This window comes from Hydractinia symbiolongicarpus, chromosome 7, assembly GCF_029227915.1.
Source record: "Hydractinia symbiolongicarpus strain clone_291-10 chromosome 7, HSymV2.1, whole genome shotgun sequence".
NCBI lineage: Eukaryota > Metazoa > Cnidaria > Hydrozoa > Anthoathecata > Hydractiniidae > Hydractinia > Hydractinia symbiolongicarpus.
The window spans coordinates 9796673-9815072 of NC_079881.1; the positions used below are offsets into that span (position 1 = coordinate 9796673).

The 18400-nt window shown below is 45.5% G+C and overlaps 55 non-coding genes across 55 annotated transcripts; 42 read left to right on the plus strand and 13 right to left on the minus strand.

Moving 5' to 3' along the window:
- Positions 1-97: 97 nt before the first annotated feature.
- On the plus strand, positions 98-170 carry Trnav-uac (transfer RNA valine (anticodon UAC)). Its single transcript has one exon. It is a non-coding gene; the product is annotated as a tRNA-Val (tRNA).
- A 380-nt stretch (positions 171-550) lies between these two features.
- On the minus strand, positions 551-623 carry Trnav-cac (transfer RNA valine (anticodon CAC)). Its single transcript has one exon. It is a non-coding gene; the product is annotated as a tRNA-Val (tRNA).
- A 91-nt stretch (positions 624-714) lies between these two features.
- Trnav-uac (transfer RNA valine (anticodon UAC)) lies at positions 715-787 on the plus strand. Its single transcript has one exon. It is a non-coding gene; the product is annotated as a tRNA-Val (tRNA).
- Positions 788-827: 40 nt separating this feature from the next.
- Trnaq-cug (transfer RNA glutamine (anticodon CUG)) lies at positions 828-899 on the plus strand. Its single transcript has one exon. It is a non-coding gene; the product is annotated as a tRNA-Gln (tRNA).
- Positions 900-1030: 131 nt separating this feature from the next.
- On the plus strand, positions 1031-1103 carry Trnam-cau (transfer RNA methionine (anticodon CAU)). The gene has a single exon. It is a non-coding gene; the product is annotated as a tRNA-Met (tRNA).
- Positions 1104-1330: 227 nt separating this feature from the next.
- Trnav-aac (transfer RNA valine (anticodon AAC)) lies at positions 1331-1403 on the plus strand. The gene has a single exon. It is a non-coding gene; the product is annotated as a tRNA-Val (tRNA).
- A 40-nt stretch (positions 1404-1443) lies between these two features.
- Trnaq-cug (transfer RNA glutamine (anticodon CUG)) lies at positions 1444-1515 on the plus strand. The gene has a single exon. It is a non-coding gene; the product is annotated as a tRNA-Gln (tRNA).
- Positions 1516-1783: 268 nt separating this feature from the next.
- Positions 1784-1855, minus strand: Trnav-cac (transfer RNA valine (anticodon CAC)). Its single transcript has one exon. It is a non-coding gene; the product is annotated as a tRNA-Val (tRNA).
- A 91-nt stretch (positions 1856-1946) lies between these two features.
- Positions 1947-2019, plus strand: Trnav-uac (transfer RNA valine (anticodon UAC)). Its single transcript has one exon. It is a non-coding gene; the product is annotated as a tRNA-Val (tRNA).
- A 40-nt stretch (positions 2020-2059) lies between these two features.
- On the plus strand, positions 2060-2131 carry Trnaq-cug (transfer RNA glutamine (anticodon CUG)). Its single transcript has one exon. It is a non-coding gene; the product is annotated as a tRNA-Gln (tRNA).
- A 432-nt stretch (positions 2132-2563) lies between these two features.
- Trnav-uac (transfer RNA valine (anticodon UAC)) lies at positions 2564-2636 on the plus strand. The gene has a single exon. It is a non-coding gene; the product is annotated as a tRNA-Val (tRNA).
- Positions 2637-2676: 40 nt separating this feature from the next.
- Trnaq-cug (transfer RNA glutamine (anticodon CUG)) lies at positions 2677-2748 on the plus strand. Its single transcript has one exon. It is a non-coding gene; the product is annotated as a tRNA-Gln (tRNA).
- Positions 2749-3016: 268 nt separating this feature from the next.
- On the minus strand, positions 3017-3089 carry Trnav-cac (transfer RNA valine (anticodon CAC)). Its single transcript has one exon. It is a non-coding gene; the product is annotated as a tRNA-Val (tRNA).
- Positions 3090-3180: 91 nt separating this feature from the next.
- On the plus strand, positions 3181-3253 carry Trnav-uac (transfer RNA valine (anticodon UAC)). The gene has a single exon. It is a non-coding gene; the product is annotated as a tRNA-Val (tRNA).
- Positions 3254-3293: 40 nt separating this feature from the next.
- On the plus strand, positions 3294-3365 carry Trnaq-cug (transfer RNA glutamine (anticodon CUG)). The gene has a single exon. It is a non-coding gene; the product is annotated as a tRNA-Gln (tRNA).
- A 747-nt stretch (positions 3366-4112) lies between these two features.
- On the plus strand, positions 4113-4185 carry Trnam-cau (transfer RNA methionine (anticodon CAU)). The gene has a single exon. It is a non-coding gene; the product is annotated as a tRNA-Met (tRNA).
- Positions 4186-4249: 64 nt separating this feature from the next.
- On the minus strand, positions 4250-4321 carry Trnav-cac (transfer RNA valine (anticodon CAC)). Its single transcript has one exon. It is a non-coding gene; the product is annotated as a tRNA-Val (tRNA).
- A 91-nt stretch (positions 4322-4412) lies between these two features.
- Trnav-uac (transfer RNA valine (anticodon UAC)) lies at positions 4413-4485 on the plus strand. The gene has a single exon. It is a non-coding gene; the product is annotated as a tRNA-Val (tRNA).
- A 380-nt stretch (positions 4486-4865) lies between these two features.
- Positions 4866-4938, minus strand: Trnav-cac (transfer RNA valine (anticodon CAC)). The gene has a single exon. It is a non-coding gene; the product is annotated as a tRNA-Val (tRNA).
- Positions 4939-5029: 91 nt separating this feature from the next.
- On the plus strand, positions 5030-5102 carry Trnav-uac (transfer RNA valine (anticodon UAC)). Its single transcript has one exon. It is a non-coding gene; the product is annotated as a tRNA-Val (tRNA).
- A 40-nt stretch (positions 5103-5142) lies between these two features.
- Trnaq-cug (transfer RNA glutamine (anticodon CUG)) lies at positions 5143-5214 on the plus strand. Its single transcript has one exon. It is a non-coding gene; the product is annotated as a tRNA-Gln (tRNA).
- A 431-nt stretch (positions 5215-5645) lies between these two features.
- Positions 5646-5718, plus strand: Trnav-uac (transfer RNA valine (anticodon UAC)). Its single transcript has one exon. It is a non-coding gene; the product is annotated as a tRNA-Val (tRNA).
- A 380-nt stretch (positions 5719-6098) lies between these two features.
- Positions 6099-6170, minus strand: Trnav-cac (transfer RNA valine (anticodon CAC)). The gene has a single exon. It is a non-coding gene; the product is annotated as a tRNA-Val (tRNA).
- A 91-nt stretch (positions 6171-6261) lies between these two features.
- Trnav-uac (transfer RNA valine (anticodon UAC)) lies at positions 6262-6334 on the plus strand. Its single transcript has one exon. It is a non-coding gene; the product is annotated as a tRNA-Val (tRNA).
- A 40-nt stretch (positions 6335-6374) lies between these two features.
- Trnaq-cug (transfer RNA glutamine (anticodon CUG)) lies at positions 6375-6446 on the plus strand. Its single transcript has one exon. It is a non-coding gene; the product is annotated as a tRNA-Gln (tRNA).
- Positions 6447-6714: 268 nt separating this feature from the next.
- Trnav-cac (transfer RNA valine (anticodon CAC)) lies at positions 6715-6787 on the minus strand. The gene has a single exon. It is a non-coding gene; the product is annotated as a tRNA-Val (tRNA).
- Positions 6788-6878: 91 nt separating this feature from the next.
- On the plus strand, positions 6879-6951 carry Trnav-uac (transfer RNA valine (anticodon UAC)). Its single transcript has one exon. It is a non-coding gene; the product is annotated as a tRNA-Val (tRNA).
- A 380-nt stretch (positions 6952-7331) lies between these two features.
- Trnav-cac (transfer RNA valine (anticodon CAC)) lies at positions 7332-7403 on the minus strand. The gene has a single exon. It is a non-coding gene; the product is annotated as a tRNA-Val (tRNA).
- Positions 7404-7494: 91 nt separating this feature from the next.
- Positions 7495-7567, plus strand: Trnav-uac (transfer RNA valine (anticodon UAC)). Its single transcript has one exon. It is a non-coding gene; the product is annotated as a tRNA-Val (tRNA).
- A 40-nt stretch (positions 7568-7607) lies between these two features.
- Positions 7608-7679, plus strand: Trnaq-cug (transfer RNA glutamine (anticodon CUG)). The gene has a single exon. It is a non-coding gene; the product is annotated as a tRNA-Gln (tRNA).
- Positions 7680-7947: 268 nt separating this feature from the next.
- Positions 7948-8020, minus strand: Trnav-cac (transfer RNA valine (anticodon CAC)). Its single transcript has one exon. It is a non-coding gene; the product is annotated as a tRNA-Val (tRNA).
- A 91-nt stretch (positions 8021-8111) lies between these two features.
- On the plus strand, positions 8112-8184 carry Trnav-uac (transfer RNA valine (anticodon UAC)). Its single transcript has one exon. It is a non-coding gene; the product is annotated as a tRNA-Val (tRNA).
- A 40-nt stretch (positions 8185-8224) lies between these two features.
- Trnaq-cug (transfer RNA glutamine (anticodon CUG)) lies at positions 8225-8296 on the plus strand. The gene has a single exon. It is a non-coding gene; the product is annotated as a tRNA-Gln (tRNA).
- A 268-nt stretch (positions 8297-8564) lies between these two features.
- On the minus strand, positions 8565-8636 carry Trnav-cac (transfer RNA valine (anticodon CAC)). The gene has a single exon. It is a non-coding gene; the product is annotated as a tRNA-Val (tRNA).
- A 91-nt stretch (positions 8637-8727) lies between these two features.
- On the plus strand, positions 8728-8800 carry Trnav-uac (transfer RNA valine (anticodon UAC)). Its single transcript has one exon. It is a non-coding gene; the product is annotated as a tRNA-Val (tRNA).
- Positions 8801-9344: 544 nt separating this feature from the next.
- On the plus strand, positions 9345-9417 carry Trnav-uac (transfer RNA valine (anticodon UAC)). The gene has a single exon. It is a non-coding gene; the product is annotated as a tRNA-Val (tRNA).
- A 243-nt stretch (positions 9418-9660) lies between these two features.
- Trnam-cau (transfer RNA methionine (anticodon CAU)) lies at positions 9661-9733 on the plus strand. Its single transcript has one exon. It is a non-coding gene; the product is annotated as a tRNA-Met (tRNA).
- Positions 9734-9797: 64 nt separating this feature from the next.
- On the minus strand, positions 9798-9869 carry Trnav-cac (transfer RNA valine (anticodon CAC)). Its single transcript has one exon. It is a non-coding gene; the product is annotated as a tRNA-Val (tRNA).
- Positions 9870-9960: 91 nt separating this feature from the next.
- Trnav-uac (transfer RNA valine (anticodon UAC)) lies at positions 9961-10033 on the plus strand. Its single transcript has one exon. It is a non-coding gene; the product is annotated as a tRNA-Val (tRNA).
- Positions 10034-10073: 40 nt separating this feature from the next.
- On the plus strand, positions 10074-10145 carry Trnaq-cug (transfer RNA glutamine (anticodon CUG)). The gene has a single exon. It is a non-coding gene; the product is annotated as a tRNA-Gln (tRNA).
- Positions 10146-10577: 432 nt separating this feature from the next.
- Trnav-uac (transfer RNA valine (anticodon UAC)) lies at positions 10578-10650 on the plus strand. The gene has a single exon. It is a non-coding gene; the product is annotated as a tRNA-Val (tRNA).
- A 380-nt stretch (positions 10651-11030) lies between these two features.
- Positions 11031-11102, minus strand: Trnav-cac (transfer RNA valine (anticodon CAC)). The gene has a single exon. It is a non-coding gene; the product is annotated as a tRNA-Val (tRNA).
- Positions 11103-11193: 91 nt separating this feature from the next.
- On the plus strand, positions 11194-11266 carry Trnav-uac (transfer RNA valine (anticodon UAC)). Its single transcript has one exon. It is a non-coding gene; the product is annotated as a tRNA-Val (tRNA).
- Positions 11267-11810: 544 nt separating this feature from the next.
- Trnav-uac (transfer RNA valine (anticodon UAC)) lies at positions 11811-11883 on the plus strand. The gene has a single exon. It is a non-coding gene; the product is annotated as a tRNA-Val (tRNA).
- Positions 11884-12126: 243 nt separating this feature from the next.
- Trnam-cau (transfer RNA methionine (anticodon CAU)) lies at positions 12127-12199 on the plus strand. Its single transcript has one exon. It is a non-coding gene; the product is annotated as a tRNA-Met (tRNA).
- Positions 12200-12263: 64 nt separating this feature from the next.
- Trnav-uac (transfer RNA valine (anticodon UAC)) lies at positions 12264-12335 on the minus strand. Its single transcript has one exon. It is a non-coding gene; the product is annotated as a tRNA-Val (tRNA).
- Positions 12336-12426: 91 nt separating this feature from the next.
- Trnav-uac (transfer RNA valine (anticodon UAC)) lies at positions 12427-12499 on the plus strand. Its single transcript has one exon. It is a non-coding gene; the product is annotated as a tRNA-Val (tRNA).
- Positions 12500-12539: 40 nt separating this feature from the next.
- Positions 12540-12611, plus strand: Trnaq-cug (transfer RNA glutamine (anticodon CUG)). Its single transcript has one exon. It is a non-coding gene; the product is annotated as a tRNA-Gln (tRNA).
- A 432-nt stretch (positions 12612-13043) lies between these two features.
- On the plus strand, positions 13044-13116 carry Trnav-uac (transfer RNA valine (anticodon UAC)). Its single transcript has one exon. It is a non-coding gene; the product is annotated as a tRNA-Val (tRNA).
- Positions 13117-13156: 40 nt separating this feature from the next.
- On the plus strand, positions 13157-13228 carry Trnar-ccg (transfer RNA arginine (anticodon CCG)). Its single transcript has one exon. It is a non-coding gene; the product is annotated as a tRNA-Arg (tRNA).
- A 3670-nt stretch (positions 13229-16898) lies between these two features.
- On the plus strand, positions 16899-16971 carry Trnam-cau (transfer RNA methionine (anticodon CAU)). The gene has a single exon. It is a non-coding gene; the product is annotated as a tRNA-Met (tRNA).
- Positions 16972-17199: 228 nt separating this feature from the next.
- On the plus strand, positions 17200-17272 carry Trnav-uac (transfer RNA valine (anticodon UAC)). The gene has a single exon. It is a non-coding gene; the product is annotated as a tRNA-Val (tRNA).
- A 243-nt stretch (positions 17273-17515) lies between these two features.
- Positions 17516-17588, plus strand: Trnam-cau (transfer RNA methionine (anticodon CAU)). Its single transcript has one exon. It is a non-coding gene; the product is annotated as a tRNA-Met (tRNA).
- A 227-nt stretch (positions 17589-17815) lies between these two features.
- Trnav-uac (transfer RNA valine (anticodon UAC)) lies at positions 17816-17888 on the plus strand. The gene has a single exon. It is a non-coding gene; the product is annotated as a tRNA-Val (tRNA).
- A 40-nt stretch (positions 17889-17928) lies between these two features.
- Positions 17929-18000, plus strand: Trnaq-cug (transfer RNA glutamine (anticodon CUG)). The gene has a single exon. It is a non-coding gene; the product is annotated as a tRNA-Gln (tRNA).
- Positions 18001-18400: the final 400 nt, after the last annotated feature.

Here is an 18400-nt window from a genome sequence, read left to right on the forward strand (position 1 = left end):
GTAATCCAATGAATTTTGGAACCTATGACGAAGAAAAGCAATACAAGGCTAAAATAGCTAGAGAAAAAAGCAAAAACATGTCGCTTGTTAGTTGCCAGATTTCGTAGTGTAGTGGATATCACGTGCGCTTTACACGCGCAAGGTCCCCGGTTCGAGCCCGGGCGGAATCATTGATGTTTCCGCGAAGCGAACCTCGGAAGAGCCTCTGTAGGTTCCATGGTGTAAAGGTTAGCACTCAGGACTCTGAATCTTGCGATCCGAGTTCAAGTCTCAGTGGAACCTGTGCCGTTATTTGTGCCTCGGAAGCACCTATTGGGCGTTTGGAAGCAACGGCACTTCAAATATTTTAGTCATTTGCAAGAAGACATTGTAATAACAACGTTCTTCTGAAATGCATCGGATTAGGGCACAGTGCCTTGTTAGCGCAGTTGGCAGCGCGTCAGTCTCATAATATGAAGGTCGTGAGTTCGATCCTCACACAGGGCAAGGCTTTTAAAAGCCGCAGTGAATCAAATGTTTGACGCCTATTAAAAAACTAGCAACTCAACAATGATTCCGCCCGGGCTCGAACCGGGGACCTTGCGCGTGTGAAGCGCACGTGATAACCGCTACACTACGGAATCTAATGAAATTTGGAACCGATGACAGAGGAAAGCAATACAAGGCTAAAATAGCTAGAGAAAAAAGCAAAAACATGTCGCTTGTTAGTTGCCAGATTCCGTAGTGTAGTGGTTATCACGTGCGCTTTACACGCGCAAGGTCCCCGGTTCGAGACCGGGCGGAATCATTGATGTTTTCGCGAAGCGAACCTCGGAAGAGCCTCTGTAGGTTCCATGGTGTAATGGTTAGCACTCAGGACTCTGAATCTTGCGATCCGAGTTCAAGTCTCGGTGGAACCTGTGCCGTTATTTGTGCCTCGGAAGCACCTATGGGGCGTTTGGAAGCAACGGCACTTCAAATATTTTAGTCATTTGCAAGAAGACATTGTAATAACAACGTTCTTCTGAAATGCATCGCATTAGGGCACAGTGCCTTGTTAGCGCAGTAGGCAGCGCGTCAGTCTCATAATCTGAAGGTCGTGAGTTCGATCCTCACACAGGGCAAGGCTTTTAAAAGCCGCAGTGAATCAAATGTTTGACGCCTATTACAAAACTAGCAACTCAACAATGATTCCGCCGGGCTCGAACCGGGGACCTTGGGCGTGTGAAGCGCACGTGATAACCGCTACACTACGGAATCCAATGAATTTTGGAACCGATGACGAAAGAAAGCAATACAAGGCTAAAATAGCTAGAGAAAAAAGCAAAAACATGTCGCTTGTTAGTTGCCAGATTCCGTAGTGTAGTGGTTATCACGTGCGCTTAACACGCGCAAGGTCCCCGGTTCGAGCCCGGGCGGAATCATTGATGTTTCCGCGAAGCGAACCTCGGAAGAGCCTCTGTAGGTTCCATGGTGTAATGGTTAGCACTCAGGACTCTGAATCCTGCGATCCGAGTTCAAGTCTCGGTGGAACCTGTGCCGTTAGTTGTGCCTCAGAAGCACCTATTGGGCGTTTGGAAGCAACGGCACTTCAAATATTTTAGTCATTTGCAAGAAGACATTGTAATAACAACGTTCTTCTGAAATGCATCGGATTAGGGCACAGTGCCTTGTTAGCGCAGTAGGCAGCGCCTCAGTCTCATAATCTGAAGGTCGTGAGTGCGATCCTTACACAGGGCAAGGCTTTTAAAAGCCGCAGTGAATCAAATGTTTGACGCCTATTACAAAACTAGCAACTCAACAATGATTCCGCCCGGGCTCGAACCGGGACCTTGCGCGTGTGAAGCGCACGTGATAACCGCTACACTACGGAATCCAATGAATTTTGTAACCTATGACGAAGGAAAGCAATACCAGGCTAAAATAGCTAGAGAAAAAAGCAAAAACATGTCGCTTGTTAGTTGCCAGATTCCGTAGTGTAGTGGTTATCACGTGCGCTTTACACGCGCAAGGTCCCCGGTTCGAGCCCGGGCGGAATCATTGATGTTTCCGCGAAGCGAACCTCGGAAGAGCCTCTGTAGGTTCCATGGTGTAATGGTTAGCACTCAGGACTCTGAATCCTGCGATCCGAGTTCAAGTCTCGGTGGAACCTGTGCCGTTAGTTGTGCCTCAGAAGCACCTATTGGGCGTTTGGAAGCAACGGCACTTCAAATATTTTAGTCATTTGCAAGAAGACATTGTAATAACAACGTTCTTCTGAAATGCATCGGATTAGGGCACAGTGCCTTGTTAGCGCAGTAGGCAGCGCCTCAGTCTCATAATCTGAAGGTCGTGAGTTCGATCCTTACACAGGGCAAGGCTTTTAAAAGCCGCAGTGAATCAAATGTTTGACCCCTATTACAAAACTAGCAACTCAACAATGATTCCGCCCGAGCTCGAACCGGGAACCTTGCGCGTGTGAAGCGCACGTGATAACCGCTACACTACGGAATCCAATGAATTTTGTAACCTATGACGAAGGAAAGCAATACCAGGCTAAAATAGCTAGAGAAAAAAGCAAAAACATGTCGCTTGTTAGTTGCCAGATTCCGTAGTGTAGTGGTTATCACGTGCGCTTTACACGCGCAAGGTCCCCGGTTCGAGCCCGGGCGGAATCATTGATGTTTCCGCGAAACGAACCTCGGAAGATCCTCTGTAGGTTCCATGGTGTAATGGTTAGCACTCAGGACTCTGAATCCTACGATCCGAGTTCAAGTCTCGGTGGAACCTGTGCCGTTATTTGTGCCTCGGAAGCACCTATTGGGCGTTTGGAGGCAACGGCACTTCAAATATTTTAGTCATTTGCAAGAAGACATTGTAATAACAACGTTCTTCTGAAATGCATCGGATTAGGGCATATTGCCTTGTTAGCGCAGTAGGCAGCGCGTCAGTCTCATAATCTGAAGGTCGTGAGTTCGATCCTCACACAGGGCTAGGCTTTTAAAAGCCGCAGTGAATCAAATGTTTGACGCCTATTACAAAACTAGCAACTCAACAATGATTCCGCCCGGGCTCGAACCGGGGACCTTGCACGTGTGAAGCGCACGTGATAACCGCTACACTACGGAATCCAATGAATTTTGTAACCTATGACGAAGGAAAGCAATACAAGGCTAAAATAGCTAGAGAAAAAAGCGAAAACATGTCGCTTGTTAGTTGCCAGATTCCGTAGTGTAGTGGTTATCACGTGCGCTTTACATGCGCAAGGTCCCCGGTTCGAGCCCGGGCGGAATCATTGATGTTTCCGCGAAGCGAACCTCGGAAGAGCCTCTGTAGGTTCCATGGTGTAATGGTTAGCACTCAGGACTCTGAATCCTGCGATCCGAGTTCAAGTCTCGGTGGAACCTGTGCCGTTATTTGTGCCTCGGAAGCACCTATTGGGCGTTTGGAAGCAACGGCGCTTCAAATATTTTAGTCATTTGCAAGAAGACATTGTAATAACAACGTTCTTCTGAAATGCATCGGATTAGGGCAAAGTGCCTTGTTGGCGCAGTAGGCAGCGCGTCAGTCTCATAATCTGAAGGTCGAGAGTTCGATCCTCACACAGAGCAAGGCTTTTAAAAGCCGCAGTGAATCAAATGTTTGACGCCTATTACAAAACTAGCAACTCAACAATGATTCCGCCCGAGCTCGAACCGGGAACCTTGCGCGTGTGAAGCGCACGTGATAACCGCTACACTACGTAATCCAATGAATTTTGGAACCTATGACGAAGGAAAGCAATACAAGGCTAAAATAGCTAGAGAAAAAAGCAAAAACATGTCGCTTGTTAGTTGCTAGATTCCGTAGTGTAGTGGTTATCACGTGCGCTTTACACGCGCAAGGTCCCCGGTTCGAGCCCAGGCGAATCATTGATGTTTCCGCGAAGCGAACCTCGGAAGAGCCTCTGTAGGTTCCATGGTGTAATGGTTAGCACTCAGGACTCTGAATCTTGCGATCCGAATTCAAGTCTCGGTGGACCCTGTGCCGTTATTTGTGCCTCGGAAGCACCTATTGGGCGTTTGGAAGCAACGGCACTTCAAATATTTTAGTCATTTGCAAGAAGACATTGTAATAACAACGTTCTTCTGAAATGCATCGGATTAGGGCACAGTGCCTTGTTAGCGCAGTAGGCAGCGCGTCAGTCTCATAATCTGAAGGTCGTGAGTTCGATCCTCACACAGGGCAAGGCTTTTAAAAGCCGCAGTGAATCAAATGTTTGACGCCTATTACAAACCTAGCAACTCAACAATGATTCCGCCCGGGCTCGAACCGGGACCTTGCGCGTGTGAAGCGCACGTGATAACCGCTACACTACGGAATCCAATGAATTTTGTAACCTATGACGAAGGAAAGCAATACCAGGCTAAAATAGCTAGAGAAAAAAGCAAAAACATGTCGCTTGTTAGTTGCCAGATTCCGTAGTGTAGTGGTTATCACGTGCGCTTTACACGCGCAAGGTCCCCGGTTTGAGCCCGGGCGGAATCATTGATGTTTCCGCGAAGCGAACCTCGCAAGATCCTCTGTAGGTTCCATGGTGTAATGGTTAGCACTCAGGACTCTGAATCCTGCGATCCAAGTTCAAGTCTCGGTGGAACCTGTGCCGTTATTTGTGCCTCGGAAGCACCTATTGGGCGTTTGGAGGCAACGGCACTTCAAATATTTTAGTCATTTGCAAGAAGACATTGTAATAACAACGTTCTTCTGAAATGCATCGGATTAGGGCACATTGCCTTGTTAGCGCAGTAGGCAGCGCGTCAGTCTCATAATCTGAAGGTCGTGAGTTCGATCCTCACACAGGGCTAGGCTTTTAAAAGCCGCAGTGAATGAAATGTTTGACGCCTATTACAAAACTAGCAACTCAACAATGATTCCGCCCGGGCTCGAACCGGGGACCTTGCGCGTGTGAAGCGCACGTGATAACCGCTACACTACGGAATCCAATGAATTTTGTAACCTATGACGAAGGAAAGCAATACAAGGCTAAAATAGCTAGAGAAAAAAGCAAAAACATGTCGCTTGTTAGTTGCCAGATTCCGTAGTGTAGTGGTTATCACGTGCGCTTTACACGCGCAAGGTCCCCGGTTCGAGCCCGGGCGGAATCATTGATGTTTCCGCGAAGCGAACCTCGGAAGAGCCTCTGTAGGTTCCATGGTGTAATGGTTAGCACTCAGGACTCTGAATCCTGCAATCCGAGTTCAAGTCTCGGTGGAACCTGTGCCGTTATTTGTGCCTCGGAAGCACCTATTAGGCGTTTGGAAGCAACGGCGCTTCAAATATTTTAGTCATTTGCAAGAAGACATTGTAATAACAACGTTCTTCTGAAATGCATCGGATTAGGGCAAAGTGCCTTGTTGGCGCAGTAGGCAGCGCGTCAGTCTCATAATCTGAAGGTCGAGAGTTCGATCCTCACACAGAGCAAGGCTTTTAAAAGCCGCAGTGAATCAAATGTTTGACGCCTATTACAAAACTAGCAACTCAACAATGATTCCGCCCGAGCTCGAACCGGGACCTTGCGCGTGTGAAGCGCACGTGATAACCGCTACACTACGTAATCCAATGAATTTTGGAACGTATGACGAAGGAAAGCAATACAAGGCTAAAATAGCTAGAGAAAAAAGCAAAAACATGTCGCTTGTTAGTTGCCAGATTCCGTAGTGTAGTGGTTATCACGTGCACTTTACACGCGCAAGGTCCCCGGTTCGAGCCCAGGCGGAATCATTGATGTTTCCGCGAAGCGAACCTCGGAAGAGCCTCTGTAGGTTCCATGGTGTAATGGTTAGCACTCAGGACTCTGAATCTTGCGATCCGAGTTCAAGTCTCGGTGGACCCTGTGCCGTTATTTGTGCCTCGAAAGCACCTATTAGGCGTTTGGAAGCAACGGCACTTCAAATATTTTAGTCATTTGCAAGAAGACATTGTAATAACAACGTTCTTCTGAAATGCATCGGATTAGGGCACAGTGCCTTGTTAGCGCAGTAGGCAGCGCGTTAGTCTCATAATCTGAAGGTCGTGAGTTCGATCCTCACACAGGGCAAGGCTTTTAAAAGCCGCAGTGAATCAAATGTTTGACGCCTATTACAAAACTAGCAACTCAACAATGATTCCGCCCGGGCTCGAACCGGGACCTTGCGCGTGTGAAGCGCACGTGATAACCGCTACACTACGGAATCCAATGAATTTTGTAACCTATGACGAAGGAAAGCAATACCAGGCTAAAATAGCTAGAGAAAAAAGCAAAAACATGTCGCTTGTTAGTTGCCAGATTCCGTAGTGTAGTGGTTATCACGTGCGCTTTACACGCGCAAGGTCCCCGGTTCGAGCCCGGGCGGAATCATTGATGTTTCCGCGAAGCGAACCTCGGAAGATCCTCTGTAGGTTCCATGGTGTAATGGTTAGCACTCAGGACTCTGAATCCTGCGATCCGAGTTCAAGTCTCGGTGGAACCTGTGCCGTTATTTGTGCCTCGGAAGCACCTATTGGACGTTTGGAGGCAACGGCACTTCAAATATTTTAGTCATTTGCAAGAAGACATTGTAATAACAACGTTCTTTTGAAATGCATCGGATTAGGGCACATTGCCTTGTTAGCGCAGTAGGCAGCGCGTCAGTCTCATAATCTGAAGGTCGTGAGTTCGATCCTCACACAGGGCTAGGCTTTTAAAAGCCGCAGTGAATCAAATGTTTGACGCCTATTACAAAACTAGCAACTCAACAATGATTCCGCCCGGGCTCGAACCGGGGACCTTGCGCGTGTGAAGCGCACGTGATAACCGCTACACTACGGAATCCAACGAATTTTGTAACCTATGACGAAGGAAAGCAATACAAGGCTAAAATAGCTAGAGAAAAAAGCAAAAACATGTCGCTTGTTAGTTGCCAGATTCCGTAGTGTAGTGGTTATCACGTGCGCTTTACACGCGCAAGATCCCCGGTTCGAGCCCGGGCGGAATCATTGATGTTTCCGCGAAGCGAACCCCGGAAGAGCCTCTGTAGGTTCCATGGTGTAATGGTTAGCACTCAGGACTCTGAATCTTGCGATCCGAGTTCAAGTCTCGGTGGACCCTGTGCCGTTATTTGTGCCTCGGAAGCACCTATTAGGCGTTTGGAAGCAACGGCACTTCAAATATTTTAGTCATTTGCAAGAAGACATTGTAATAACAACGTTCTTCTGAAATGCATCGGATTAGGGCACAGTGCCTTGTTAGCGCAGTAGGCAGCGCGTTAGTCTCATAATCTGAAGGTCGTGAGTTCGATCCTCACACAGGGCAAGGCTTTTAAAAGCCGCAGTGAATCAAATGTTTGACGCCTATTACAAAACTAGCAACTCAACAATGATTCCGCCCGGGCTCGAACCGGGACCTTGCGCGTGTGAAGCGCACGTGATAACCGCTACACTACGGAATCCAATGAATTTTGTAACCTATGACGAAGGAAAGCAATACCAGGCTAAAATAGCTAGAGAAAAAAGCAAAAACATGTCGCTTGTTAGTTGCCAGATTCCGTAGTGTAGTGGTTATCACGTGCGCTTTACACGCGCAAGGTCCCCGGTTCGAGCCCGGGCGGAATCATTGATGTTTCCGCGAAGCGAACCTCGGAAGATCCTCTGTAGGTTCCATGGTGTAATGGTTAGCACTCAGGACTCTGAATCCTGCGATCCGAGTTCAAGTCTCGGTGGAACCTGTGCCGTTATTTGTGCCTCGGAAGCACCTATTGGACGTTTGGAGGCAACGGCACTTCAAATATTTTAGTCATTTGCAAGAAGACATTGTAATAACAACGTTCTTTTGAAATGCATCGGATTAGGGCACATTGCCTTGTTAGCGCAGTAGGCAGCGCGTCAGTCTCATAATCTGAAGGTCGTGAGTTCGATCCTCACACAGGGCTAGGCTTTTAAAAGCCGCAGTGAATCAAATGTTTGACGCCTATTACAAAACTAGCAACTCAACAATGATTCCGCCCGGGCTCGAACCGGGGACCTTGCGCGTGTGAAGCGCACGTGATAACCGCTACACTACGGAATCCAATGAATTTTGTAACCTATGACGAAGGAAAGCAATACAAGGCTAAAATAGCTAGAGAAAAAAGCAAAAACATGTCGCTTGTTAGTTGCCAGATTCCGTAGTGTAGTGGTTATCACGTGCGCTTTACACGCGCAAGATCCCCGGTTCGAGCCCGGGCGGAATCATTGATGTTTCCGCGAAGCGAACCTCGGAAGAGCCTCTGTAGGTTCCATGGTGTAATGGTTAGCACTCAGGACTCTGAATCCTGCAATCCGAGTTCAAGTCTCGGTGGAACCTGTGCCGTTATTTGTGCCTCGGAAGCACCTATTGGGCGTTTGGAAGCAACGGCGCTTCAAATATTTTAGTCATTTGCAAGAAGACATTGTAATAACAACGTTCTTCTGAAATGCATCGGATTAGGGCACAGTGCCTTGTTAGCGCAGTAGGCAGCGCCTTAGTCTCATAATCTGAAGGTCGTGAGTTCGATCCTTACACAGGGCAAGGCTTTTAAAAGCCGCAGTGAATCAAATGTTTGACGTCTATTACAAAACTAGCAACTCAACAATGATTCCGCCCGGGCTCGAACCAGGACCTTGCGCGTGTGAAGCGCACGTGATAACCGCTACACTACGGAATCCAATGAATTTTGTAACCTATGACGAAGGAAAGCAATACCAGGCTAAAATAGCTAGAGAAAAAAGCAAAAACATGTCGCTTGTTAGTTGCCAGATTCCGTAGTGTAGTGGTTATCACGTGCGCTTTACACGCGCAAGGTCCCCGGTTCGAGCCCGGGCGGAATCATTGATGTTTCCGCGAAGCGAACCTCGGAAGATCCTCTGTAGGTTCCATGGTGTAATGGTTAGCACTCAGGACTCTGAATCCTACGATCCAAGTTCAAGTCTCGGTGGAACCTGTGCCGTTATTTGTGCCTCGGAAGCACCTATTGGGCGTTTGGAGGCAACGGCACTTCAAATATTTTAGTCATTTGCAAGAAGACATTGTAATAACAACGTTCTTCTGAAATGCATCGGATTAGGGCAAAGTGCCTTGTTGGCGCAGTAGGCAGCGCGTCAGTCTCATAATCTGAAGGTTGAGAGTTCGATCCTCACACAGAGCAAGGCTTTTAAAAGCCGCAGTAAATCAAATGTTTGACGCCTATTACAAAACTAGCAACTCAACAATGATTCCGCCCGAGCTCGAACCGGGAACCTTGCGCGTGTGAAGCGCACGTGATAACCGCTACACTACGTAATCCAATGAATTTTGGAACCTATGACGAAGGAAAGCAATACAAGGCTAAAATAGCTAGAGAAAAAAGCAAAAACATGTCGCTTGTTAGTTGCCAGATTCCGTAGTGTAGTGGTTATCACGTGCGCTTTACACGCGCAAGGTCCCCGGTTCGAGCCCAGGCGGAATCATTGATGTTTCCGCGAAGCGAACCTCGGAAGAGCCTCTGTAGGTTCCATGGTGTAATGGTTAGCACTCAGGACTCTGAATCTTGCGATCCGAGTTCAAGTCTCGGTGGACCCTGTGCCGTTATTTGTGCCTCGGAAGCACCTATTGGGCGTTTGGAAGCAACGGCACTTCAAATATTTTAGTCATTTGCAAAAAGACATTGTAATAACAACGTTCTTCTGAAATGCATCGGATTAGGGCACAGTGCCTTGTTAGCGCAGTAGGCAGCGCGTCAGTCTCATAATCTGAAGGTCGTGAGTTCGATCCTCACACAGGGCAAGGCTTTTAAAAGCCGCAGTGAATCAAATGTTTGACGCCTATTACAAAACTAGCAACTCAACAATGATTCCGCCCGGGCTCGAACCGGGACCTTGCGCGTGTGAAGCGCACGTGATAACCGCTACACTACGGAATCCAATGAATTTTGTAACCTATGACGAAGGAAAGCAATACCAGGCTAAAATAGCTAGAGAAAAAAGCAAAAACATGTCGCTTGTTAGTTGCCAGATTCCGTAGTGTAGTGGTTATCACGTGCGCTTTACACGCGCAAGGTCCCCGGTTCGAGCCTGGGCGGAATCATTGATGTTTTCGCGAAGCGAACCTTGGAAGAGCCTCTGTAGGTTCCATGGTGTAATGGTTAGCACTCAGGACTCTGAATCCTGCGATCCGAGTTCAAGTCTCGGTGGAACCTGTGCCGTTATTTGTGCCTCGGAAGCACCTATTGGGCGTTTGGAAGCAACGGCACTTCAAATATTTTAGTCATTTGCAAGAAGACATTGTAATAACAACGTTCTTCTGAAATGCATCGGATTAGGGCACAGTGCCTTGTTAGTGCAGTAGGCAGCGCATCAGTCTCATAATCTGAAGGTCAAGAGTTCGATCCTCACACAGGGCAAGGCTTGTAAAAGCCGCAGTGAATCAAATGTTTGACGCCTATTACAAAACTAGCAACTCAACAATGATTCCGCCCGAGCACGAACCGGGAACCTTGCGCGTGTGAAGCGCACGTGATAACCGCTACACTACGTAATCCAATGAATTTTGGAACCTATGACGAAGGAAAGCAATACGAGGCTAAAATAGCTAGAGAAAAAAGCAAAAACATGTCGCTTGTTAGTTGCCAGATTCCGTAGTGTAGTGGTTATCACGTGCGCTTTACACGCGCAAGGTCCCCGGTTCGAGCCCGGGCGGAATCATTGATGTTTCCGCGAAGCGAACCTTGGAAGAGCCTCTGTAGGTTCCATGGTGTAATGGTTAGCACTCAGGACTCTGAATCTGGCGATCCGAGTTCAAGTCTCGGTGGACCCTGTGCCGTTATTTGTGCCTTGGAAGCACCTATTGGGCGTTTGGAAGCAACGGCACTTCAAATATTTTAGTCATTTGCAAGAAGACATTGTAATAACAACGTTCTTCTGAAATGCATCGGATTAGGGCACAGTGCCTTGTTAGCGCAGTAGGCAGCGCCTTAGTCTCATAATCTGAAGGTCGTGAGTTCGATCCTTACACAGGGCAAGGCTTTTAAAAGCCGCAGTGAATCAAATGTTTGACGCCTATTACAAAACTAGCAACTCAACAATGATTCCGCCCGGGCTCGAACCGGGACCTTGCGCGTGTGAAGCGCACGTGATAACCGCTACACTACGGAATCCAATGAATTTTGTAACCTATGACGAAGGAAAGCAATACCAGGCTAAAATAGCTAGAGAAAAAAGCAAAAACATGTCGCTTGTTAGTTGCCAGATTCCGTAGTGTAGTGGTTATCACGTGCGCTTTACACGCGCAAGGTCCCCGGTTCGAGCCCGGGCGGAATCATTGATGTTTCCGCGAAGCGAACCTCGGAAGAGCCTCTGTAGGTTCCATGGTGTAATGGTTAGCACTCAGGACTCTGAGTCCTGCGATCCGAGTTCAAGTCTCGGTGGAACCTGTGCCGTTATTTGTGCCTCGGAAGCACCTATTGGGCGTTTGGAGGCAACGGCACTTCAAATATTTTAGTCATTTGCAAGAAGACATTGTAATAACAACGTTCTTCTGAAATGCATCGGATTAGGGCAAAGTGCCTTGTTGGCGCAGTAGGCAGCGCGTCAGTCTCATAATCTGAAGGTCGAGAGTTCGATCCTCACACAGAGCAAGGATTTTAAAAGCCGCAGTGAATCAAATGTTTGACGCCTATTACAAAACTAGCAACTCAACAATGATTCCGCCCGAGCTCGAACTGGGAACCTTGCGCGTGTGAAGCGCACGTGATAACCGCTACACTACGTAATCCAATGAATTTTGGAACCTATGACGAAGGAAAGCAATACAAGGCGAAAATAGCTAGAGAAAAAAGCAAAAACATGTCGCTTGTTAGTTGCCAGATTCCGTAGTGTAGTGGTTATCACGTGCGCTTTACACGCGCAAGGTCCCCGGTTCGAGCCCAGGCGGAATCATTGATGTTTCTGCGAAAAGAACCTCGGAAGAGCCTCTGTAGGTTCCATGGTGTAATGGTTAGCACTCAGGACTCTGAATCTTGCGATCCGAGTTCAAGTCTCGGTGGACCCTGTGCCGTTATTTGTGCCTCGGAAGCACCTATTGGGCGTTTGGAAGCAACGGCACTTCAAATATTTTAGTCATTTGCAAAAAGACATTGTAATAACAACGTTCTTCTGAAATGCATCGGATTAGGGCACAGTGCCTTGTTAGCGCAGTAGGCAGCGCGTCAGTCTCATAATCTGAAGGTCGTGAGTTCGATCCTCACACAGGGCAAGGCTTTTAAAAGCCGCAGTGAATAAAATGTTTGACGCCTATTACAAAACTAGCAACTCAACAATGATTCCGCCCGGGCTCGAACCGGGACCTTGCGCGTGTAAAGCGCACGTGATAACCGCTACACTACGGAATCCAATGAATTTTGTAACCTATGACGAAGGAAAGCAATACCAGGCTAAAATAGCTAGAGAAAAAAGCAAAAACATGTCGCTTGTTAGTTGCCAGATTCCGTAGTGTAGTGGTTATCACGTGCGCTTTACACACGCAAGGTCCCCGGTTCGAGCCTGGGCGGAATCATTGATGTTTTCGCGAAGCGAACCTTGGAAGAGCCACTGTAGGTTCCATGGTGTAATGGTTAGCACTCAGGACTCTGAATCCTGCGATCCGAGTTCAAGTCTCGGTGGAACCTGTGCCGTTATTTGTGCCTCGGAAGCACCTATTGGGCGTTTGGAAGCAACGGCACTTCAAATATTTTAGTCATTTGCAAGAAGACATTGTAATAACAACGTTCTTCTGAAATGCATCGGATTAGGGCACAGTGCCTTGTTAGTGCAGTAGGCAGCGCATCAGTCTCATAATCTGAAGGTCGAGAGTTCGATCCTCACACAGGGCAAGGCTTGTAAAAGCCGCAGTGAATCAAATGTTTGACGCCTATTACAAAACTAGCAACTCAACAATGATTCCGCCCGAGCACGAACCGGGAACCTTGCGCGTGTGAAGCGCACGTGATAACCGCTACACTACGTAATCCAATGAATTGTGGAACCTATGACGAAGGAAAGCAATACAAGGCTAAAATAGCTAGAGAAAAAAGCAAAAACATGTCGCTTGTTAGTTGCCAGATTCTGTAGTGTAGTGGTTATCACGTGCGCTTTACACGCGCAAGGTCCCCGGTTCGAGCCCGGGCGGAATCATTGATGTTTCCGCGAAGCGAACCTCGGAAGAGCCTCTGTAGGTTCCATGGTGTAATGGTTAGCACTCAGGACTCCGAATCTTGGGATCCGAGTTCAAGTCTCGGTGGAACCTGTGCCGTTATTTGTTCCTCGGAAGCACCTATTGGGCGTTTGGAAGCAACGGCACTTCAAATATTTTAGTCATTATTATTATTATTATTATTTAAGAATATTTATACAGGATGTGCACTTCAATATAAAAATATTGCTATTAATATGCGTCCTGTTTAAAAGCTAAAATGTAAGAATAATCAATTAAAATTAGTTAAATATATTATACAATAAAATAAAATGAAAAGATCGTTGGTAAAAAGCATGACAAAAATTTGAAATAAAAAGAGACGGTTCGACTAAAACACTACGTAAAGAGATGTCACCAGCGTGGTAAGGCAAACAAACGAGCCACCAAGTACCATATGTTCAAGAAACATTTGCCAACGTGATGAACATAGGCCACTAAAAGAAGACTCCTGGAAAGTAATGTAAAGTATGTCTATTACAGACAAAAATTACAATGCAAGCACCGACCTCGTTTCGAAGAATAATAGTGTAGATCCTGGAAACGAGGTTGGTCAAGCATGATAGTGCTCGGAAACAAGTTTCTTAAAAACCAAAAAACTCTCCTCTTGCCTTATTTTTATAGGCAAGGAATTGTATAATTTCACTCCCATGGAGAAAAAACCAGACGTAGCGAACTTCAGCTTAGTAACAGGAACGTGGAGCAGAAATCCGCTATTTCTGGTTGCTCTTCCGTGTGTGTGGATCTTAAAATAATCAGTATAACTTTCACAAATTTCATTTGTCAGACATTTTTTCACCAGTATCACTGCATGTTTATGTATTTCGTGGATCACCGTAGGTTGTTTCTCTACCACTATTTTTGCTGTAAGTCTATCGATACTTTGCAGCTTGTTCAGTTGCGTGCGATTTAAATTCAGATTAACAGCACAATTATACGTAATGCAAGGTAACACCATTCCCGTGTATGCCTTCAGTTTAGCTAATGGTGTCAACATCTTCGAGATGGAGTTCATCAAACGTAGTTTGCCACAGGTTTTTCTGTACATTCGATTGAAATTGCTGTTCAGTGATAAGGTGTTGTCGAGGATTGTTCCTAGGTACTTGTATTCTTTGGTGGCTGGAATAGGTGTTTCGTTGTAGTACAATGACAATTCATCTCCCCATTTGGTCAGTTTTTTAGATGTACCGAATAACATTGACTCTGACTTGCCTTTTTTCAGGTTGATGACAAGACCATTTTCTTCAAAATACGAAGATACATTTTTCAAGTCGTTGTTTAATAGATTTTCAATAATACATTTGTTTGCTCCCGCTATGTATATGACTGTGTCGTCAGCAAATTCGATGTCGATTGAATTTTGTAAACATTCATTGAAGTCATTGAAATACACCAGAAAGAGTAACGGTCCTAGTATTGACCCCTGAGGCACTCCACATGTCACACTCATCAAGTCAGATTTGGAATTTTCAACTACACACATTTGTTTTCTATTAAAAAGGTAGTCACTAAACCATTCGTGAGTTGTACCATTTATACCATATGATGATAACTTTTCTAGAAGAGCTGGATGGTTGAGCGTATCGAATGCTTTTGAAAGATCGATATACAGCACACCGACTAGGTTACCATTATCAACTTCTTTACGGATACTATCAGCTAGTAAAATTGTTGCGAGCTCTGTGGATCTGCGTCTTCTGTATCCAAACTGGTGTTCTGATAAAAGCTTGTGATTTTCCAGATAATCGATAAGTTGTTTGTGTACAGCTTTTTCCAGTATTTTGGACAGAACAGGTAATACAGATATTGGGCGGAAATTACCACAATCTTTTGTGTCGCCTCCTTTGTAAATTGGAGTTACTTTGGCAATTTTCCATTCTGTTGGGACCGTAGCAGTTTGTAGCGATAGATTAATGATATGCGCAAGGGGGCCTGACAGAACTGTCGCTGCATCTTTCAAAATACCCGGTGGCAGATTATCCCATCCAGCAGCTTTTTTACGTTTCAACGATTGTAATTCTCTTTCTACAAACAGTTTGCTAACGTATTCAAACTTAAAGGTTTTGTCAGTTCTGCGGTCGTACTGCTTAGGTTTCTTCCAGATGAAATTTTGCAATGGAAATGCAGCTTGTTTGAGTTTTTCTGCAACAGTAGAATAGTAATAACAAAAACTTTTTGCTCTTGCAGTGTTTCTGGAACTATCGCTTGACGTAGTTTGTTGTGATTTTTTCGGATTTTTCGGAGGTAGGATTTCTTTTAAACACTTCCAGAATTTTGCAGGATTTCTACAATTCTCAGAAAGTAAATCACTATGATACTTCTGTCTAGCATATTTTATTCTGTTGTTACAACGATTTTTTAATGTTTTATATGCAGACCAGTCAGATCCCTTGTTGGATTTTCTCGCTTTACGGAGAAGCTGGTCTCGAGTGTTCATGTCTTTCTTGATGTCATTTGGTAACCAAGGGCAACGTTTACCTTTCACCCGTTTTTCAATGATTGGAGCGTGTTTATCTAATATCGGAAAAAGAATCTGTTTAAAGTAAAGCCAAGCCGCATTAACATTTGTGATCATATACAAACGGGACCAGTCACGTGATCGTAGGTCTTCCTGAAAATCTTCGTGGTTGTATTTCGCATAATTTCTGCATTTGATAGTGCGATGTGAAATTTTATTATGATTAATTTTTCTGACACATAAAACACAATCGTGATCGCTCAAACTTAATGGGATGACGTCCGTAACTTTTACATTTGATCTTTTGTTGGTCAATATAACATCGATTAGCGTTTTGGTTTCAGCTGTAATTCGTGTTGCTTTTTCAACTATTTGATAAAATCCCTGAGACGTAATTATCTCTTTTAGTTCTTTATTAGAAGATTTAACGTTGTAATTCGCGTTTATGTCACCCAAGAGAAACGTTTCCATGGAGAGAGTATTCACTTTGATTAACATGTCCTTGAAAAACTTGTTAAAATCTTTTGGTAAGTAGTTTGATGAATCAGGGGGTCGATATATACACCCTACAAGAAAATTTTTTCCTTTAAAAATGATGACCTCAATCCATATGCACTCTACGTTGTCCTTTTCTAGATCTGCTCGTCGTTTCCACTTTAAATCATCAGAAATATATATCGCTACTCCACCTCCTTCACCTTTAGTACGGTTTTTGTAGATAAATTGGTACCCCGGCATTTCGTATAAGTTTTCATTGTCATAACAACTGTCGGATTTTATGTGAGTTTCTGATAAGGTTATGATAGTATTTTCGGTTGAAAAAAGTGCTTGTAAATTTTCTCGGTTATAAAATAATCCTCTAATGTTTTGGTGTATTAACTTGATTCCACGGGAGTTCAGTATTTCATCTAATGCCGGTCCTGGGCAACTCTCAATATCTCCACAAATTAACATCAATAAGAGAAGCAAACTTTTTCTCCGTATACGAAAGTAAAATTTAGGTGATGATGAGACAAATATGCTTGAGTAAATAAAAGTTTCTTTTGGTTCTATATACCTTCCATCTTTAGCGATTGTAACACTCACTCCATCCGGTCTACAGAAACTTGGTTTTCTCACCAAAAGAGAAAGATGTAAAAATATCAAAATAAATCCGTAGAAAGCTACTCTCGATACGTCCGTCTTCGTCGCTGCCATCTTTAGTATTTTGCAAGAAGACATTGTAATAACAACGTTCTTCTGAAATGCATCGGATTAGGGCACAGTGCCTTGTTAGCGCAGTAGGCAGCGCGTCAGTCTCATAATCTGAAGGTCGTGAGTTCGATCCTCACACAGGGCAAGGCTTTTAAAAGCCGCAGTGAATCAAATGTTTGACGCCTATTACAAAACTAGCAACTCGACAATGATTCCGCCCGAGCTCGAACCGGGGACCTTGCGCGTGTGAAGCGCACGTGATAACCGCTACACTACGTAATCCAATGAATTTTGGAACCTATGACGAAGGAAAGCAATACAAGGCTAAAATAGCTAGAGAAAAAAGCAAAAACATGTCGCTTGTTAGTTGCCAGATTCCGTAGTGTAGTGGTTATCACGTGCGCTTTACACGCGCAAGGTCCCCGGTTCGATCCCGGGCGGAATCATTGATGTTTCCGCGAAGCGAACCTCGGAAGAGCCTCTGTAGGTTCCATGGTGTAATAGTTAGCACTCAGGACTCTGAATCCTGCGATCCGAGTTCAAGTCTCGGTGGAACCTGTGCCGTTATTTGTGCCTCGGAAGCACCTATTGGGCGTTTGGAAGCAACGGCACTTCAAATATTTTAGTCATTTGCAAGAAGACATTGTAATAACAACGTTCTTCTGAAATGCATCGGATTAGGGCACAGTGCCTTGTTAGCGCAGTAGGCAGCGCGTCAGTCTCATAATCTGAAGGTCGTGAGTTCGATCCTCACACAGGGCAAGGCTTTTAAAAGCCGCAGTGAATCAAATGTTTGACGCCTAATACAAAACTAGCAACTCAACAATGATTCCGCCCGAGCTCGAACCGGGGACCTTGCGCGTGTGAAGCGCACGTGATAACCGCTACACTACGTAATCCAATGAATTTGGAACCTATGACGAAGGAAAGCAATACAAGGCTAAAATAGCTAGAGAAAAAAGCACAAACATGTCGCTTGTTAGTTGCCAGATTCCGTAGTGTAGTGGTTATCACGTGCGCTTTACACGCGCAAGGTCCCCGGTTCGATCCCGGGCGGAATCATTGATGTTTCCGCGAAGCGAACCTCGGAAGAGCCTCTGTAGGTTCCATGGTGTAATGGTTAGCACTCAGGACTCTGAATCTTGCGGTCCGAGTTCAAGTCTCGGTGGAACCTGTGCCGTTATTTGTCCCTCGGAAGCACTTATTGGGCGTTTGGAAGCAACGGCACTTCAAATATTTTAGTCATTTGCAAGAAGACATTGTAATAACAATGTTCTTCTGAAATGCATCGGAATAGGGCATAGGGCCTTGTTAGCGCAGTAGGCAGCGCGTCAGTCTCATAATCTGAAGGTCGTGAGTTTGATCCTCACACAGGGCAAGGCTTTTAAAAGCCGCAGTGAATCAAATGTTTGACGCCTATTACAAAACTAGCAACTCAACAAGGATTCCGCCCGAGCTCGAACCGGGGACCTTGCGCGTGTGAGGCGCACGGGATAACCGCTACACTACGTAATCCAATGAATTTTGGAACCTATGACGAAGGAAAGCAATACAAGGCTAAAATAACTAGAGAA